We start from the raw sequence: 22,956 nt of genomic DNA on the forward strand, positions 1-22,956 counted from the left end.
AAGCCAAATCACATATCGTGATACTACATGAAATAGTATCGAAATATTGGTAAACATGAATATATTTACGTAATATCAAACTACATGAAAAACGTGAAAAAAGTCATTATTATACCAAATTTGAGGATTTTAACTTCGAATCATAGAGCGACGTTTCGTATTTTGTAGACCCTAGAAAAGACGTATAAAGATGTTGCTTCCAATACAAATTATAAAAATCAATGTGTTTTCATTAAAATTATCTAAAATAATCCTGATTTTCGGTTTATATTACCGATGGAAGATGTACACGTAAAACCGTTCTAATCCGGCTGAAACGTCGATATATGCAATAAAAACAGAACTTCTCCCCTTTTCAATATCTTACTCAGTATTTTAACGAGAAACATATTGATGATTGAAAATGAAGTATTTAAGGTTATTTTCTGATCAATTATGTGCTTGCATAATTTTTTTCGTATATATAATGAAATAATAATAATAAACTAAAAATTCACAAAAACGTGGAAAAACGGCAAAATATTGCCTAATTCGATGATATTTTGTTTAAATCACATAAAGGAAAAGGGGATGATAAAAGTCAAAATATTGCGAAATTCGATGATTTTTAGTACGAAACAAAATGCAAGAAAACTTGCTTAAAAATGCAAAATTTGAGAAATTCTGAGATATGAAGGCCAAATCACATATCGTGAGAAAATATGAAGTAGTATCGAAATATTGGTAAAAACGAATATATATACGTAAAATCACACTACATGAATAACGTGAGAAAAGTCACTATATTACCATTTTTGAGGATTTTAACTTCAAATCATAGAGCGAGGTTTCGTATTGTTTAGATCCAAGAAAAGACATATGACAATGTTGTTTCCAATACAAATGATAAAAATCAATGTGTTTTCATTAGAATTAACTAAAATGTTCCTGATTTTCCGTTAATATTATCGATGGAAAATGTACACGTAAAACCGCTATAATCCGGCTGAAACGTCTATATATGAAATAAAAACAGAACTTCTTCCCTTTCCAATATCTTACTCAGTATTTTAACGAGAAACAAATAGTTGACTGAAAATGAAGTGTATAAGGTAAATTTCTAATCAATTGTGTTTGCATCATTTTAATCGTATATTTATTGAATTAAAAGCAATAAATTGAAAATTCACAAAAACGTGGAAAAACAGCAAAATATTGCATAATTTGATGATATCTTGTTTATATCACATAAAGGAAAAGGGATGATAAACGTCAAAATATTGCTGAATTCGATGATTTTTAGTACGAAACAAAATGCAAGAAAACTTGCTTAAAATGCAATATTATGCGAAAATCTGAGATTTGAAAGCCAAATCACATATCGTGATACTACATTAAATAGTATCGAAATATTGGTAAAATGAATATATTTACGTAATATCAAACTACATGAAAAACGTGGAAAAAGTCATAATTATACCAAATTTGAGGATTTTAACTTCGAATCATAGAGCGACGTTTCGTATTTTTTAGACCCTAGAAAAGACGTATAAAGATGTTGCTTCCAATACAAATGATAAAAATCAATGTTTTCATTAAAATTAACTAAAATGTTCCTGATTTTCGGTTTATATTACCGATGAAAGATGCACACGAAAAACAGTTCAAATCCGGCTGAAACGTCGATATATGCAATAAAAACAGAACTTCTCCCCTTTTCAATATCTTACTCAGTATTTTAACAAGAAACAAATAGATGATTGAAGATGAAGTATTTAAGGTTATTTTCTGATCAATCATGAGTTTGTATAATTTTTATCGTATATTTAATGAATTAATATTAATAAACTGAAAATTCCCAAAACGTGGAAAAACTGCCTAATTCGATGATATTTTTTTTAAATCACGTAAAGGAAAAGGGGATGATAAAGGTCAAATTAGGATTCGTATTATTTAGATCCAAGAAAAGACACACAAATGATAAAAATCAATGTGTTTTCATTAGAATTAACTAAAATGTTCCTGATTTTCCGTTTAAATTACCGATGGAAGATGTACACGTAAAACCGCTCTAATCCGGCAGAAACGTCGATATATGCAATAAAAACAGAACTTCTCCCTTTTCCAATATCTTACTCAGTATTTTAACGAGAAACAAATAGTTGATTGAAAATGAAGTGTTTAAGGTTAATATCTAATCAATTATGTGTTTGCATCGTTTTTATCGTATATTTAATGAATTAATAGCAATAAACTGAAAATTCACACAAACGTGGAAAAAACAGCAAAATATTGCCTAATTCGATGATATTTTGTTTATATCACATAAAGGAAAAGGGGATGATATACGTCAAAATATTGCTGAATTCGATGATTTTTAGTACGAAACAAAATGCAAGAAAACTTGCCTAAAATGCAATATTATGCGGAAATCTGAGATATGAAAGCCAAATCACATATCGTGATACTACATGAAATAGTATCGAAATATTGGTAAAAATGAATATATTTACGTAATATCAAACAACATGAAAAACGTGAAAAAAGTCACAAAAGTCAAAGAGTTATGCCAAATTTGAGGATTTTAACTTCGAATCATAAAGCGACGTTTCGTATTTTTTAGACCCTGGAAAAAACGAATAAAGATGTTGCTTCCAATACAAATTATAAAAATCAATGTGTTTTCATTAGAATTGACTAAAATGTTCCTAATTTTCGGTTTATATTACCGATGGAAGATGTACACGTAAAACAGTTCTAATCCGGCTGAAACGTCGATATATGCAATAAAAACCGAACTTCTCCCCTTTTCAATATCTTACACAGTATTTTAACGAGAAACAAATAAATGATTGAAAATGAAGTATTTAAGGTTATTTTCTGATATATTATGTGTTTGCATAATTTTTCTCGTATATTTAATGAAATAATAACAATAAACTGAAAATTCACAAAAACATGGAAAAACGGCAAAATATTGCCTAATTCTATGATATTTTGTTTAAATCACATAAAGGAAAAGGGGATGATAAACGTCAAAATATTGCTGAATTCGATGATTTTTAGTACGAAACAAAATGCAAGAAAACTTGCTTAAAATGCAATATTATGCGAAAATCTGAGATATGAAAGCCAAATCACATATCGTGATACTACATGAAATAGTATCGAAATATTGGTAAACATGAATATATTTACGTAATATCAAACTACATGAAAAACGTGAAAAAAGTCATTATTATACCAAATTTGAGGATTTTAACTTCGAATCATAGAGCGACGTTTCGAATTTTGTAGACCCTAGAAAAGACGTATAAAGATGTTGCTTCCAATACAAATTATAAAAATCAATGTGTTTTCATTAAAATTATCTAAAATAATCCTGATTTTCGGTTTATATTACCGATGGAAGATGTACACGTAAAACCGTTCTAATCCGGCTGAAACGTCGATATATGCAATAAAAACAGAACTTCTCCCCTTTTCAATATCTTACTCAGTATTTTAACGAGAAACATATTGATGATTGAAAATGAAGTATTTAAGGTTATTTTCTGATCAATTATGTGCTTGCATAATTTTTCTCGTATATATAATGAAATAATAATAATAAACTAAAAATTCACAAAAACGTGGAAAAACGGCAAAATATTGCCTAATTCGATGATATTTTGTTTAAATCACATAAAGGAAAAGGGGATGATAAAAGTCAAAATATTGCGAAATTCGATGATTTTTAGTACGAAACAAAATGCAAGAAAACTTGCTTAAAAATGCAAAATTTGAGAAATTCTGAGATATGAAGGCCAAATCACATATCGTGAGAAAATATGAAGTAGTATCGAAATATTGGTAAAAACGAATATATATACGTAAAATCACACTACATGAATAACGTGAAAAAAGTCACTATATTACCATTTTTGAGGATTTTAACTTCAAATCATAGAGCGAGGTTTCGTATTGTTTAGATCCAAGAAAAGACATATGACAATGTTGTTTCCAATACAAATGATAAAAATCAATGTGTTTTCATTAGAATTAACTAAAATGTTCCTGATTTTCCGTTAATATTACCGATGGAAAATGTACACGTAAAATCGCTCTAATCCGGCTGAAACGTCTATATATGCAATAAAAACAGAACTTCTTCCCTTTCCAATATCTTACTCAGTATTTTAACGAGAAACAAATAGTTGACTGAAAATGAAGTGTATAAGGTAAATTTCTAATCAATTGTGTTTGCATCATTTTAATCGTATATTTATTGAATTAAAAGCAATAAATTGAAAATTCACAAAAACGTGGAAAAACAGCAAAATATTGCATAATTTGATGATATCTTGTTTATATCACATAAAGGAAAAGGGATGATAAACGTCAAAATATTGCTGAATTCGATGATTTTTAGTACGAAACAAAATGCAAGAAAACTTGCTTAAAATGCAATATTATGCGAAAATCTGAGATTTGAAAGCCAAATCACATATCGTGATACTACATGAAATAGTATCGAAATATTGGTAAAATGAATATATTTACGTAATATCAAACTACATGAAAAACGTGGAAAAAGTCATAATTATACCAAATTTGAGGATTTTAACTTCGAATCATAGAGCGACGTTTCGTATTTTTTAGACCCTAGAAAAGACGTATAAAGATGTTGCTTCCAATACAAATGATAAAAATCAATGTTTTCATTAAAATTAACTAAAATGTTCCTGATTTTCGGTTTATATTACCGATGAAAGATGCACACGAAAAACAGTTCAAATCTGGCTGAAACGTCGATATATGCAATAAAAACAGAACTTCTCCCCTTTTCAATATCTTACTCAGTATTTTAACAAGAAACAAATAGATGATTGAAGATGAAGTATTTAAGGTTATTTTCTGATCAATCATGAGTTTGTATAATTTTTATCGTATATTTAATGAATTAATACCAATAAACTGAAAATTCCCAAAACGTGGAACAACTGCCTAATTCGATGATATTTTTTTTAAATCACATAAAGGAAAAGGGGATGATAAAGGTCAAATTAGGATTCGTATTATTTAGATCCAAGAAAAGACACACAAATGATAAAAATCAATGTGTTTTCATTAGAATTAACTAAAATGTTCCTGATTTTCCGTTTAAATTACCGATGGAAGATGTACACGTAAAACCGCTCTAATCCGGCAGAAACGTCGATATATGCAATAAAAACAGAACTTCTCCCTTTTCCAATATCTTACTCAGTATTTTAACGAGAAACAAATAGTTGATTGAAAATGAAGTGTTTAAGGTTAATATCTAATCAATTATGTGTTTTCATCGTTTTTATCGTATATTTAATGAATTAATAGCAATAAACTGAAAATTCACACAAACGTGGAAAAAACAGCAAAATATTGCCTAATTCGATGATATTTTGTTTATATCACATACAGGAAAAGGGGATGATAAACGTCAAAATATTGCTGAATTCGATGATTTTTAGTACGAAACAAAATGCAAGAAAACTTGCTTAAAATGCAATATTATGCGGAAATCTGAGATATGAAAGCCAAATCACATATCGTGATACTACATGAAATAGTATCGAAATATTGGTAAAAATGAATATATTTACGTAATATCAAACTACATGAAAAACGTGAAAAAAGTCATTATTATACCAAATTTGAGGATTTTAACTTCGAATCATAGAGCGACGTTTCGTAACTTTTAGACCCTAGAAAAGATGTATAAAGATGTTGCTTCCAATACAAATTATAAAAATCAATGTGTTTTCATTAAAATTAACTAAAATAATCCTGATTTTCGGTTTATATTACCGATGGAAGATGTGCACGTAAAGCCGTTCTAATCCGGCTGAAACGTCGATATATGCAATAAAAACAGAACTTCTCCCCTTTAAATATCTTACTCAGTATTTTAACGACAAACATGTAGATGATTGAAAATGAAGTATTTAAGGTTATTTTCTGATCAATTATGTGCTTGCATAATTTTTCTCGTATATATAATGAAATAATAACAATAAACTAAAATTTCACAAAAACGTGGAAAAACGGCAAAATATTGCCTAATTCGATGATATTTTGTTTAAATCACATAGAGGAAATGGGGATGATAAAGGTCAAAATATTGCTAAATTCGATGATTTTTAGTACAAAACAAAATGCAAGAAAACTTGCTTAAAAATGCAAAATTTGCGAAATTCTGAGATTTGAAGGCCAAATCACATATCGTGAGAAAACGTGAAGTAGTATCGAAATATTGGTAAAAACGAATATATATACGTAAGATCACACTACATGAATAACGTGAAAAAAGTCACTATATTACCATATTTGAGGATTTTAACTTCAAATCATAGAGCGAGGTTTCGTTTGTACGGAAAATCAGGAACATTTTAGTTAATTCTAATGGAAATACATTAATTTTTATCATTTTATGTCTTTTCTTGGATCTAAATATAGATCCAAGAAAAGACATACAAATGATAAAAATTAATGTATTTTCATTAGAATTAACTAAAATGTTCCTGATTTTCCGTTTATATTCCCGATGGAAGATGTACACGTAAAACCGCTCTAGTCCGGCTGAAACGTCGATATATGCAATAAAAACAGAACTTCTCCCCTTTCCAATATTTTACTCAGTATTTTAACGAGAAACAAATAGTGATTGAAAATGAAGTGTTAAAGGTTAATATCTAATCAATTATGTGTTTGCATCATTTCTATCGTATATTTAATGAATTAATAGCAATAAACTGAAAATTCACACAAACGTGGAAAAAACAGCAAAATATTGCCTAATTCGATGATATTTTGTTTGTATCTCATGAAAGAAAAGGGGATGATAAACGTCAAAATATTGCTGAATTCGATGATTTTTTGTACGAAACAAAATGCAACAAAACTTGCTTAAAATGCAATATTTTGCGAAAATCTGAGATTTGAAGGCCAAATCACATATCGTGATACTACATAAAATAGTATCGAAATATTGGTAGAAATGAATATATATACGTAATATCAAACTACATGAAAAACGCGAAAAAAGTTATTATTATGCCAAATTTGAGGATTTTAACTTCGAATCATAAAGCGACGTTTCGTATTTTTTAGACCCTGGAAAAGACGAATAAAGATGTTGCTTCCAATACAAATTATAAAAATCAATGTGTTTTCATTAGAATTAACTAAAATGTTCCTGATTTTCGGTTTATATTACTGATGGAAGATGTACACGTAAAACCATTCTAATCCGGCTGAAACGTCGATATGTGCAATAAAAACAGAACTTCTCCCCTTTTAAATATCTTACTCAGTATTTTAACGAGAAACATATAGATGATTGAAAATAAAGTATTTAAGGTTATTTTCTGATCAATTATGTGCTTGCATAATTTTTCTCGTATATATAATGAAATAATAACAATAAACTAAAAATTCACAAAAACGTGGAAAAACGGCAAAATATTGCCTAATTCGATGATATTTTATTTAAATCACATAAAGGAAATGGGGATAATAAAGGTCAAAATATTGCTAAATTCGATGATTTTTAGTACAAAACAAAATGCAAGAAAACTTGCTTAAAAATGCAAAATTTGCGAAATTCTTAGATTTGAAGGCCAAAGCACATAGCGTGAGAAAACGTGAAGTAGTATCGAAATATTGGTAAAAACGAATATATATACGTAAAATGACACTACATGAATAACGTGAAAAAAGTCACTATATTACCATATTTGAGGATTTTAACTTCAAATCATAGAGCGAGGATTCGTATTATTTAGATCCAAGAAAAGAAATACAAATGATAAAAATTAATGTGTTTTCATTAGAATTAACTAAAATGTTCCTGATTTTCCGTTTATATTACCGATGGAAGATGTACACGTAAAACCTCTCTAATCCGGCTGACACGTCGATATATGCAATAAAAACAGAACTTCTCCCTTCTCCAATATCTTACTCAGTATTTTAACGAGAAACAAATAGTTGATTGAAAATGAAGTGTTTAAGGTTAATATCTAATCAATTATGTGTTTGCATCGTTTTTATCGTATATTTAATGAATTAATAGCAATAAACTGAAAATTCACACAAACGTGGAAAAACAGCAAAATTTTGCCTAATTCGATGATATTTTGTTAATATCACATAAAGGAAAAGGGGATGATAAACGTCAAAATATTGCTGAATTCGATGATTTTTATTACGAAACAAAATGCAAGAAAACTTGCTTAAAATGCAATATTATGCGAAAATCTGAGATATGAAAGCCAAATCACATATCGTGAAACTACATGAAATAGTATCGAAATATTGGTAAAAATGAATATATTTACGTAATATCAAACTACATGAAAAACGTGAAAAAGTCATTATTATACCAAATTTGAGGATTTTAACTTCGAATCATAGAGCGACGTTTCGTAATTTTTAGACCCTAGAAAAGATGTATAAAGATGTTGCTTCCAATACAAATTATAAAAATCAATGTGTTTTCATTAAAATTAACTAAAATAATCCTGATTTTCGGTTTATATTACCGATGGAAGATGTGCACGTAAAGCCGTTCTAATCCGGCTGAAACGTCGATATATGCAATAAAAACAGAACTTCTCCCCTTTAAATATCTTACTCAGTATTTTAACGACAAACATGTAGATGATTGAAAATGAAGTATTTAAGGTTATTTTCTGATCAATTATGTGCTTGCATAATTTTTCTCGTATATATAATGAAATAATAACAATAAACTAAAATTTCACAAAAACGTGGAAAAACGGCAAAATATTGCCTAATTCGATGATATTTTGTTTAAATCACATAGAGGAAATGGGGATGATAAAGGTAAAAATATTGCTAAATTCGATGATTTTTAGTACAAAACAAAATGCAAGAAAACTTGCTTAAAAATGCAAAATTTGCGAAATTCTGAGATTTGAAGGCCAAATCACATATCGTGAGAAAACGTGAAGTAGTATCGAAATATTGGTAAAAACGAATATATATACGTAAGATCACACTACATGAATAACGTGAAAAAAGTCACTATATTACCATATTTGAGGATTTTAACTTCAAATCATAGAGCGAGGTTTCGTTTGTACGGAAAATCAGGAACATTTTAGTTAATTCTAATGGAAATACATTAATTTTTATCATTTTATGTCTTTTCTTGGATCTAAATATAGATCCAAGAAAAGACATACAAATGATAAAAATTAATGTATTTTCATTAGAATTAACTAAAATGTTCCTGATTTTCCGTTTATATTCCCGATGGAAGATGTACACGTAAAACCGCTCTAGTCCGGCTGAAACGTCGATATATGCAATAAAAACAGAACTTCTCCCCTTTCCAATATTTTACTCAGTATTTTAACGAGAAACAAATAGTTGATTGAAAATGAAGTGTTAAAGGTTAATATCTAATCAATTATGTGTTTGCATCATTTCTATCGTATATTTAATGAATTAATAGCAATAAACTGAAAATTCACACAAACGTGGAAAAACAGCAAAATATTGCCTAATTCGATGATATTTTGTTTGTATCTCATGAAAGAAAAGGGGATGATAAACGTCAAAATATTGCTGAATTCGATGATTTTTTGTACGAAACAAAATGCAACAAAACTTGCTTAAAATGCAATATTTTGCGAAAATCTGAGATTTGAAGGCCAAATCACATATCGTGATACTACATAAAATAGTATCGAAATATTGGTAGAAATGAATATATTTACGTAATATCAAACTACATGAAAAACGCGAAAAAAGTCATTATTATGCCAAATTTGAGGATTTTAACTTCGAATCATAAAGCGACGTTTCGTATTTTTTAGACCCTGGAAAAGACGAATAAAGATGTTGCTTCCAATACAAATTATAAAAATCAATGTGTTTTCATTAGAATTAACTAAAATGTTCCTGATTTTCGGTTTATATTACTGATGGAAGATGTACACGTAAAACCATTCTAATCCGGCTGAAACGTCGATATGTGCAATAAAAACAGAACTTCTCCCCTTTTAAATATCTTACTCAGTATTTTAACGAGAAACATATAGATGATTGAAAATAAAGTATTTAAGGTTATTTTCTGATCAATTATGTGCTTGCATAATTTTTCTCGTATATATAATGAAATAATAACAATAAACTAAAAATTCACAAAAACGTGGAAAAACGGCAAAATATTGCCTAATTCGATGATATTTTATTTAAATCACATAAAGGAAATGGGGATAATAAAGGTCAAAATATTGCTAAATTCGATGATTTTTAGTACAAAACAAAATGCAAGAAAACTTGCTTAAAAATGCAAAATTTGCGAAATTCTTAGATTTGAAGGCCAAAGCACATATCGTGAGAAAACGTGAAGTAGTATCGAAATATTGGTAAAAACGAATATATATACGTAAAATCACACTACATGAATAATGTGAAAAAAGTCACTATATTACCATATTTGAGGATTTTAACTTCAAATCATAGAGCGAGGATTCGTATTATTTAGATCCAAGAAAAGAATTACAAATGATAAAAATTAATGTGTTTTCATTAGAATTAACTAAAATGTTCCTGATTTTCCGTTTATATTACCGATGGAAGATGTACACGTAAAACCTCTCTAATCCGGCTGACACGTCGATATATGCAATAACAACAGAACTTCTCCCTTCTCCAATATCTTACTCAGTATTTTAACGAGAAACAAATAGTTGATTGAAAATGAAGTGTTTAAGGTTAATATCTAATCAATTATGTGTTTGCATCGTTTTTATCGTATATTTAATGAATTAATAGCAATAAACTGAAAATTCACACAAACGTGGAAAAACAGCAAAATTTTGCCTAATTCGATGATATTTTGTTAATATCACATAAAGGAAAAGGGGATGATAAACGTCAAAATATTGCTGAATTCGATGATTTTTATTACGAAACAAAATGCAAGAAAACTTGCTTAAAATGCAATATTATGCGAAAATCTGAGATATGAAAGCCAAATCACATATCGTGATACTACATGAAATAGTATCGAAATATTGGTAAAAATGAATATATTTACGTAATATCAAACTACATGAAAAACGTGAAAAAGTCATTATTATACCAAATTTGAGGATTTTAACTTCGAATCATAGAGCGACGTTTCGTAATTTTTAGACCCTAGAAAAGATGTATAAAGATGTTGCTTCCAATACAAATTATAAAAATCAATGTGTTTTCATTAAAATTAACTAAAATAATCCTGATTTTCGGTTTATATTACCGATGGAAGATGTGCACGTAAAGCCGTTCTAATCCGGCTGAAACGTCGATATATGCAATAAAAACAGAACTTCTCCCCTTTAAATATCTTACTCAGTATTTTAACGACAAACATGTAGATGATTGAAAATGAAGTATTTAAGGTTATTTTCTGATCAATTATGTGCTTGCATAATTTTTCTCGTATATATAATGAAATAATAACAATAAACTAAAATTTCACAAAAACGTGGAAAAACGGCAAAATATTGCCTAATTCGATGATATTTTGTTTAAATCACATAGAGGAAATGGGGATGATAAAGGTCAAAATATTGCTAAATTCGATGATTTTTAGTACAAAACAAAATGCAAGAAAACTTGCTTAAAAATGCAAAATTTGCGAAATTCTGAGATTTGAAGGCCAAATCACATATCGTGAGAAAACGTGAAGTAGTATCGAAATATTGGTAAAAACGAATATATATACGTAAGATCACACTACATGAATAACGTGAAAAAAGTCACTATATTACCATATTTGAGGATTTTAACTTCAAATCATAGAGCGAGGTTTCGTTTGTACGGAAAATCAGGAACATTTTAGTTAATTCTAATGGAAATACATTAATTTTTATCATTTTATGTCTTTTCTTGGATCTAAATATAGATCCAAGAAAAGACATACAAATGATAAAAATTAATGTATTTTCATTAGAATTAACTAAAATGTTCCTGATTTTCCGTTTATATTCCCGATGGAAGATGTACACGTAAAACCGCTCTAGTCCGGCTGAAACGTCGATATATGCAATAAAAACAGAACTTCTCCCCTTTCCAATATTTTACTCAGTATTTTAACGAGAAACAAATAGTTGATTGAAAATGAAGTGTTAAAGGTTAATATCTAATCAATTATGTGTTTGCATCATTTCTATCGTATATTTAATGAATTAATAGCAATAAACTGAAAATTCACACAAACGTGGAAAAACAGCAAAATATTGCCTAATTCGATGATATTTTGTTTGTATCTCATGAAAGAAAAGGGGATGATAAACGTCAAAATATTGCTGAATTCGATGATTTTTTGTACGAAACAAAATGCAACAAAACTTGCTTAAAATGCAATATTTTGCGAAAATCTGAGATTTGAAGGCCAAATCACATATCGTGATACTACATAAAATAGTATCGAAATATTGGTAGAAATGAATATATTTACGTAATATCAAACTACATGAAAAACGCGAAAAAAGTCATTATTATGCCAAATTTGAGGATTTTAACTTCGAATCATAAAGCGACGTTTCGTATTTTTTAGACCCTGGAAAAGACGAATAAAGATGTTGCTTCCAATACAAATTATAAAAATCAATGTGTTTTCATTAGAATTAACTAAAATGTTCCTGATTTTCGGTTTATATTACTGATGGAAGATGTACACGTAAAACCATTCTAATCCGGCTGAAACGTCGATATGTGCAATAAAAACAGAACTTCTCCCCTTTTAAATATCTTACTCAGTATTTTAACGAGAAACATATAGATGATTGAAAATAAAGTATTTAAGGTTATTTTCTGATCAATTATGTGCTTGCATAATTTTTCTCGTATATATAATGAAATAATAACAATAAAGTAAAAATTCACAAAAACGTGGAAAAACGGCAAAATATTGCCTAATTCGATGATATTTTATTTAAATCACATAAAGGAAATGGGGATAATAAAGGTCAAAATATTGCTAAATTCGATGATTTTTAGTACAAAACAAAATGCAAGAAAACTTGCTTAAAAATGCAAAATTTGCGAAATTCTTAGATTTGAAGGCCAAAGCACATATCGTGAGAAAACGTGAAGTAGTATCGAAATATTGGTAAAAACGAATATATATACGTAAAATCACACTACATTAATAACGTGAAAAAAGTCACTATATTACCATATTTGAGGATTTTAACTTCAAATCATAGAGCGAGGATTCGTATTATTTAGATCCAAGAAAAGAAATACAAATGATAAAAATTAATGTGTTTTCATTAGAATTAACTAAAATGTTCCTGATTTTCCGTTTATATTACCGATGGAAGATGTACACGTAAAACCTCTCTAATCCGGCTGACACGTCGATATATGCAATAAAAACAGAACTTCTCCCTTCTCCAATATCTTACTCAGTATTTTAACGAGAAACAAATAGTTGATTGAAAATGAAGTGTTTAAGGTTAATATCTAATCAATTATGTGTTTGCATCGTTTTTATCGTATATTTAATGAATTAATAGCAATAAACTGAAAATTCACACAAACGTGGAAAAACAGCAAAATTTTGCCTAATTCGATGATATTTTGTTAATATCACATAAAGGAAAAGGGGATGATAAACGTCAAAATATTGCTGAATTCGATGATTTTTAGTACGAAACAAAATGCAAGAAAACTTGCTTAAAATGCAATATTATGCGAAAATCTGAGATATGAAAGCCAAATCACATATCGTGATACTACATGAAATAGTATCGAAATATTGGTAAAAATGAATATATTTACGTAATATCAAACTACATGAAAAACGTGAAAAAGTCATTATTATACCAAATTTGAGGATTTTAACTTCGAATCATAGAGCGACGTTTCGTAATTTTTAGACCCTAGAAAAGATGTATAAAGATGTTGCTTCCAATACAAATTATAAAAATCAATGTGTTTTCATTAAAATTAACTAAAATAATCCTGATTTTCGGTTTATATTACCGATGGAAGATGTACACGTAAAGCCGTTCTAATCCGGCTGAAACGTCGATATATGCAATAAAAACAGAACTTCTCCCCTTTAAATATCTTAATCAGTATTTTAACGACAAACATGTAGATGATTGAAAATGAAGTATTTAAGGTTATTTTCTGATCAATTATGTGCTTGCATAATTTTTCTCGTATATATAATGAAATAATAACATTAAACTAAAATTTCACAAAAACGTGGAAAAACGGCAAAATATTGCCTAATTCGATGATATTTTGTTTAAATCACATAGAGGAAATGGGGATGATAAAGGTCAAAATATTGCTAAATTCGATGATTTTTAGTACAAAACAAAATGCAAGAAAACTTGCTTAAAAATGCAAAATTTGGGAAATTCTGAGATTTGAAAGCCAAATCACATATCGTGAGAAAACGTGAAGTAGTATCGAAATATTGGTAAAAACGAATATATATACGTAAGATCACACTACATGAATAACGTGAAAAAAGTCACTATATTACCATATTTGAGGATTTTAACTTCAAATCATAGAGCGAGGTTTCGTTTGTACGGAGAATCAGGAACATTTTAGTTAATTCTAATGGAAATACATTAATTTTTATCATTTGTATGTCTTTTCTTGGATCTAAATATAGATCCAAGAAAAGACATACAAATGATAAAAATTAATGTATTTTCATTAGATTTAACTAAAATGTTCCTGATTTTCCGTTTATATTCCCGATGGAAGATGTACACGTAAAACCGCTCTAGTCCGGCTGAAACGTCGATATATGCAATAAAAACAGAACTTCTCCCCTTTCCAATATTTTACTCAGTATTTTAACGAGAAACAAATAGTTGATTGAAAATGAAGTGTTAGAGGTTAATATCTAATCAATTATGTGTTTGCATCATTTCTATCGTATATTTAATGAATTAATAGCAATAAACTGAAAATTCACACAAACGTGGAAAAACAGCAAAATATTGCCTAATTCGATGATATTTTGTTTGTATCTCATGAAAGAAAAGGGGATGATAAACGTCAAAATATTGCTGAATTCGATGATTTTTTGTACGAAACAAAATGCAACAAAACTTGCTTAAAATGCAATATTTTGCGAAAATCTGAGATTTGAAGGCCAAATCACATATCGTGATACTACATAAAATAGTATCGAAATATTGGTAGAAATGAATATATTTACGTAATATCAAACTACATGAAAAACGCGAAAAAAGTCATTATTATGCCAAATTTGAGGATTTTAACTTCGAATCATAAAGCGACGTTTCGTATTTTTTAGACCCTGGAAAAGACGAATAAAGATGTTGCTTCCAATACAAATTATAAAAATCAATGTGTTTTCATTAGAATTAACTAAAATGTTCCTGATTTTCGGTTTATATTACTGATGGAAGATGTACACGTAAAACCATTCTAATCCGGCTGAAACGTCGATATGTGCAATAAAAACAGAACTTCTCCCCTTTTAAATATCTTACTCAGTATTTTAACGAGAAACATATAGATGATTGAAAATAAAGTATTTAAGGTTATTTTTTGATCAATTATGTGCTTGCATAATTTTTCTCGTATATATAATGAAATAATAACAATAAACTAAAAATTCACAAAAACGTGGAAAAACGGCAAAATATTGCCTAATTCGATGATATTTTATTTAAATCACATAAAGGAAATGGGGATAATAAAGGTCAAAATATTGCTAAATTCGATGATTTTTAGTACAAAACAAAATGCAAGAAAACTTGCTTAAAAATGCAAAATTTGCGAAATTCTTAGATTTGAAGGCCAAAGCACATATCGTGAGAAAACGTGAAGTAGTATCGAAATATTGGTAAAAACGAATATATATACGTAAAATCACACTACATGAATAACGTGAAAAAAGTCACTATATTACCATATTTGAGGATTTTAACTTCAAATCATAGAGCGAGGATTCGTATTATTTAGATCCAAGAAAAGAAATACAAATGATAAAAATTAATGTGTTTTCATTAGAATTAACTAAAATGTTCCTGATTTTCCGTTTATATTACCGATGGAAGATGTACACGTAAAACCTCTCTAATCCGGCTGACACGTCGATATATGCAATAAAAACAGAACTTCTCCCTTCTCCAATATCTTACTCAGTATTTTAACGAGAAACAAATAGTTGATTGAAAATGAAGTGTTTAAGGTTAATATCTAATCAATTATGTGTTTGCATCGTTTTTATCGTACATTTAATGAATTAATAGCAATAAACTGAAAATTCACACAAACGTGGAAAAACAGCAAAATTTTGCCTAATTCGATGATATTTTGTTAATATCACATAAAGGAAAAGGGGATGATAAACGTCAAAATATTGCTGAATTCGATGATTTTTAGTACGAAACAAAATGCAAGAAAACTTGCTTAAAATGCAATATTATGCGAAAATCTGAGATATGAAAGCCAAATCACATATCGTGATACTACATGAAATAGTATCGAAATATTGGTAAAAATGAATATATTTACGTAATATCAAACTACATGAAAAACGTGAAAAAGTCATTATTATACCAAATTTGAGGATTTTAACTTCGAATCATAGAGCGACGTTTCGTATTTTTTAGACCCTAGAAAAGATGTATAAAGATGTTGCTTCCAATACAAATTATAAAAATCAATGTGTTTTCATTAAAATTAACTAAAATAATCTTGATTTTCGGTTTATATTCCCGATGGAAGATGTACACGTAAAACCGCTCTAGTCCGGCTGAAACGTCGATATATGCAATAAAAACAGAACTTCTCCCCTTTCCAATATTTTACTCGGTATTTTAACGAGAAACAAATAGTTGATTGAAAATGAAGTGTTAAAGGTTAATATCTAATCAATTATGTGTTTGCATCATTTCTATCGTATATTTAATGAATTAATAGCAATAAACTGAAAATTCACACAAACGTGGAAAAACAGCAAAATATTGCCTAATTCGATGATATTTTGTTTGTATCTCATGAAAGAAAAGGGGATGATAAACGTCAAAATATTGCTGAATTCGATGATTTTTTGTACGAAACAAAATGCAACAAAACTTGCTTAAAATGCAATATTTTGCGAAAATCTGAGATTTGAAGGCCAAATCACATATCGTGATACTACATGAAATAGTATCGAAATATTGGTAGAAATGAATATATTTACGTAATATCAAACTACATGAAAAACGCGAAAAAAGTCATTATTATGCCAAATTTTAGGATTTTAACTTCGAATCATAAAGCGGCATTTCGTATTTTTTAGACCCTGGAAAAGACGAATAAAGATGTTGCTTCCAATACAAATTATAAAAATCAATGTGTTTTCATTAGAATTAACTAAAATGTTCCTGATTTTCGGTTTATATTACTGATGGAAGATGTACACGTAAAACCATTCTAATCCGGCTGAAACGTCGATATGTGCAATAAAAACAGAACTTCTCCCCTTTTAAATATCTTACTCAGTATTTTAACGAGTAACATATAGATGATTGAAAATAAAGTATTTAAGGTTATTTTCTGATCAATTATGTGCTTGCATAATTTTTCTCGTATATATAATGAAATAATAACAATAAAGTAAAAATTCACAAAAACGTGGAAAAACGGCAAAATATTGCCTAATTCGATGATATTTTATTTAAATCACATAAAGGAAATGGGGATAATAAAGGTCAAAATATTGCTAAATTCGATGATTTTTAGTACAAAACAAAATGCAAGAAAACTTGCTTAAAAATGCAAAATTTGCGAAATTCTTAGATTTGAAGGCCAAAGCACATATCGTGAGAAAACGTGAAGTAGTATCGAAATATTGGTAAAAACGAATATATATACGTAAAATCACACTACATTAATAACGTGAAAAAAGTCACTATATTACCATATTTGAGGATTTTAACTTCAAATCATAGAGCGAGGATTCGTATTATTTAGATCCAAGAAAAGAAATACAAATGATAAAAATTAATGTGTTTTCATTAGAATTAACTAAAATGTTCCTGATTTTCCGTTTATATTACCGATGGAAGATGTACACGTAAAACCTCTCTAATCCGGCTGACACGTCGATATATGCAATAAAAACAGAACTTCTCCCTTCTCCAATATCTTACTCAGTATTTTAACGAGAAACAAATAGTTGATTGAAAATGAAGTGTTTAAGGTTAATATCTAATCAATTATGTGTTTGCATCGTTTTTATCGTATATTTAATGAATTAATAGCAATAAACTGAAAATTCACACAAACGTGGAAAAACAGCAAAATTTTGCCTAATTCGATGATATTTTGTTAATATCACATAAAGGAAAAGGGGATGATAAACGTCAAAATATTGCTGAATTCGATGATTTTTAGTACGAAACAAAATGCAAGAAAACTTGCTTAAAATGCAATATTATGCGAAAATCTGAGATATGAAAGCCAAATCACATATCGTGATACTACATGAAATAGTATCGAAATATTGGTAAAAATGAATATATTTACGTAATATCAAACTACATGAAAAACGTGAAAAAGTCATTATTATACCAAATTTGAGGATTTTAACTTCGAATCATAGAGCGACGTTTCGTAATTTTTAGACCCTAGAAAAGATGTATAAAGATGTTGCTTCCAATACAAATTATAAAAATCAATGTGTTTTCATTAAAATTAACTAAAATAATCCTGATTTTCGGTTTATATTACCGATGGAAGATGTACACGTAAAGCCGTTCTAATCCGGCTGAAACGTCGATATATGCAATAAAAACAGAACTTCTCCCCTTTAAATATCTTACTCAGTATTTTAACGACAAACATGTAGATGATTGAAAATGAAGTATTTAAGGTTATTTTCTGATCAATTATGTGCTTGCATAATTTTTCTCGTATATATAATGAAATAATAACAATAAACTAAAATTTCACAAAAACGTGGAAAAACGGCAAAATATTGCCTAATTCGATGATATTTTGTTTAAATCACATAGAGGAAATGGGGATGATAAAGGTCAAAATATTGCTAAATTCGATGATTTTTAGTACAAAACAAAATGCAAGAAAACTTGCTTAAAAATGCAAAATTTGGGAAATTCTGAGATTTGAAGGCCAAATCACATATCGTGAGAAAACGTGAAGTAGTATCGAAATATTGGTAAAAACGAATATATATACGTAAGATCACACTACATGAATAACGTGAAAAAAGTCACTATATTACCATATTTGAGGATTTTAACTTCAAATCATAGAGCGAGGTTTCGTTTGTACGGAGAATCAGGAACATTTTAGTTAATTCTAATGGAAATACATTAATTTTTATCATTTGTATGTCTTTTCTTGGATCTAAATATAGATCCAAGAAAAGACATACAAATGATAAAAATTAATGTATTTTCATTAGATTTAACTAAAATGTTCCTGATTTTCCGTTTATATTCCCGATGGAAGATGTACACGTAAAACCGCTCTAGTCCGGCTGAAACGTCGATATATGCAATAAAAACAGAACTTCTCCCCTTTCCAATATTTTACTCAGTATTTTAACGAGAAACAAATAGTTGATTGAAAATGAAGTCTTAGAGGTTAATATCTAATCAATTATGTGTTTGCATCATTTCTATCGTATATTTAATGAATTAATAGCAATAAACTGAAAATTCACACAAACGTGGAAAAACAGCAAAATATTGCCTAATTCGATGATATTTTGTTTGTATCTCATGAAAGAAAAGGGGATGATAAACGTCAAAATATTGCTGAATTCGATGATTTTTTGTACGAAACAAAATGCAACAAAACTTGCTTAAAATGCAATATTTTGCGAAAATCTGAGATTTGAAGGCCAAATCACATATCGTGATACTACATGAAATAGTATCGAAATATTGGTAGAAATGAATATATTTACGTAATATCAAACTACATGAAAAACGCGAAAAAAGTCATTATTATGCCAAATTTGAGGATTTTAACTTCGAATCATAAAGCGGCATTTCGTATTTTTTAGACCCTGGAAAAGACGAATAAAGATGTTGCTTCCAATACAAATTATAAAAATCAATGTGTTTTCATTAGAATTAACTAAAATGTTCCTGATTTTCGGTTTATATTACTGATGGAAGATGTACACGTAAAACCATTCTAATCCGGCTGAAACGTCGATATGTGCAATAAAAACAGAACTTCTCCCCTTTTAAATATCTTACTCAGTATTTTAACGAGTAACATATAGATGATTGAAAATAAAGTATTTAAGGTTATTTTCTGATCAATTATGTGCTTGCATAATTTTTCTCGTATATATAATGAAATAATAACAATAAACTAAAAATTCACAAAAACGTGGAAAAACGGCAAAATATTGCCTAATTCGATGATATTTTATTTAAATCACATAAAGGAAATGGGGATAATAAAGGTCAAAATATTGCTAAATTCGATGATTTTTAGTACAAAACAAAATGCAAGAAAACTTGCTTAAAAATGCAAAATTTGCGAAATTCTTAGATTTGAAGGCCAAAGCACATATCGTGAGAAAACGTGAAGTAGTATCGAAATATTGGTAAAAACGAATATATATACGTAAAATCACACTACATGAATAACGTGAAAAAAGTCACTATATTACCATATTTGAGGATTTTAACTTCAAATCATAGAGCGAGGATTCGTATTATTTAGATCCAAGAAAAGAAATACAAATGATAAAAATCAATGTGTTTTCATTAGAATTAACTAAAATGTTCCTGATTTTTCGTTTATATTACCGATGGAAGATGTACACGTAAAACCTCTCTAATCCGGCTGACACGTCGATATATGCAATAAAAACAGAACTTCTCCCTTCTCCAATATCTTACTCAGTATTTTAACGAGAAACAAATAGTTGATTGAAAATGAAGTGTTTAAGGTTAATATCTAATCAATTATGTGTTTGCATCGTTTTTATCGTATATTTAATGAATTAATAGCAATAAACTGAAAATTCACACAAACGTGGAAAAACAGCAAAATATTGCCTAATTCGATGATATTTTGTTTATATCACATAAAGGAAAAGGGGATGATAAACGTCAAAATATTGCTGAATTCGATGATTTTTAGTACGAAACAAAATGCAAGAAAACTTGCTTAAAATGCAATATTATGCGAAAATCTGAGATATAAAAGCCAAATCACATATCGTGATACTACATGAAATAGTATCGAAATATTGGTAAAAATGAATATATTTACGTAATATCAAACTACATGAAAATCGTGAAAAAAGTCATTATTATGCCAAATTTGAGGATTTTAACTTCGAATCATAAAGCGACGTTTCGTATTTTTTAGACCCTGGAAAAGACGTATAAAGATGTTGCTTCCAATACAAATGATAAAAATCAATGTGTTTTCATTAATATTAACTAAAATAATCCTGATTTTCGGTTTATATTACCGATGGAAGATGTACACGTAAAACCATTCTAATCCGGCTGAAACGTCGATATATGCAATAAAAACAGAACTTCTCTCCTTTTAAATATCTTACTCAGTATTTTAACGAGAAACATATAGATGATTGAAAATGAAGTATTTAAGGTTATTTTCTGATCAATTATGTGCTTGCATAATTTTTCTCGTATATATAATGAAATAATAACAATAAACTAAAAATTCACAAAAACGTGGAAAAACGGCAAAATATTGCCTAATTCGATGATATTTTATTTAAATCACATAAAGGAAATGAGGATGATAAAGGTCAAAATATTGCTAAATTCGATGATTTTTAGTACAAAACAAAATGCAAGAAAACTTGCTTAAAAATGCAAAATTTGCGAAAATCTGAGATATGAAAGCCAAATCACATATCGTGATACTACATGAAATAGTATCGAAATATTGGTAAAAATGAATATATTCACGTAATATCAAACTACATGAAAATCGTGAAAAAAGTCATTATTATGCCAAATTTGAGGATTTTAACTTTGAATCATAAAGCGACGTTTCGTATTTTTTAGACCCTGGAAAAGACGTATAAAGATGTTGCTTCAAATACAAATGATAAAAATCAATGTGTTTTCATTAATATTAACTAAAATAATCCTGATTTTCGGTTTATATTACCGATGGAAGATGTACACGTAAAACCATTCTAATCCGGCTGAAACGTCGATATATGCAATAAAAACAGAACTTCTCTCCTTTTAAATATCTTACTCAGTATTTTAACGAGAAACATATAGATGATTGAAAATGAAGTATTTAAGGTTATTTTCTGATCAATTATGTGCTTGCATAATTTTTCTCGTATATATAATGAAATAATAACAATAAACTAAAAATTCACAAAAACGTGGAAAAACGGCAAAATATTGCCTAATTCGATGATATTTTATTTAAATCACATAAAGGAAATAGGGATGATAAAGGTCAAAATATTGCTAAATTCGATGATTTTTAGTACAAAACAAAATGCAAGAAAACTTGCTTAAAAATGCAAAATTTGCGAAATTCTGAGATTTGAAGGCCAAATCACATATCGTGAGAAAACGTGAAGTAGTATCGAAATATTGGTAAAAACGAATATATATACGTAAAATCACACTACATGAATAACGTGAAAAAAGTCACTTTATTACCATATTTGAGGATTTTAACTTCAAATCATAGAGCGAGGATTCGTATTATTTAGATCCAAGAAAAGACATACAAATGATAAAAATCAATGTGTTTTCATTAGAATTAACTAAAATGTTCCTGATTTTCCGTTTATATTACCGATGGAAGATGTACACGTAAAACCGCTCTAATCCGGCTGAAACGTCGATATATGCAATAAAAACAGAACTTCTCCCTTTTCCAATATCTTACCCAGTATTTTAACGAGAAACAAATATTTGATTGAAAATGAAGTGTTTAAGG

The sequence above is a fragment of the Procambarus clarkii genome, chromosome 53, assembly GCF_040958095.1.
Source record: "Procambarus clarkii isolate CNS0578487 chromosome 53, FALCON_Pclarkii_2.0, whole genome shotgun sequence".
Classification (NCBI taxonomy): Eukaryota; Metazoa; Arthropoda; class Malacostraca; order Decapoda; family Cambaridae; genus Procambarus; species Procambarus clarkii.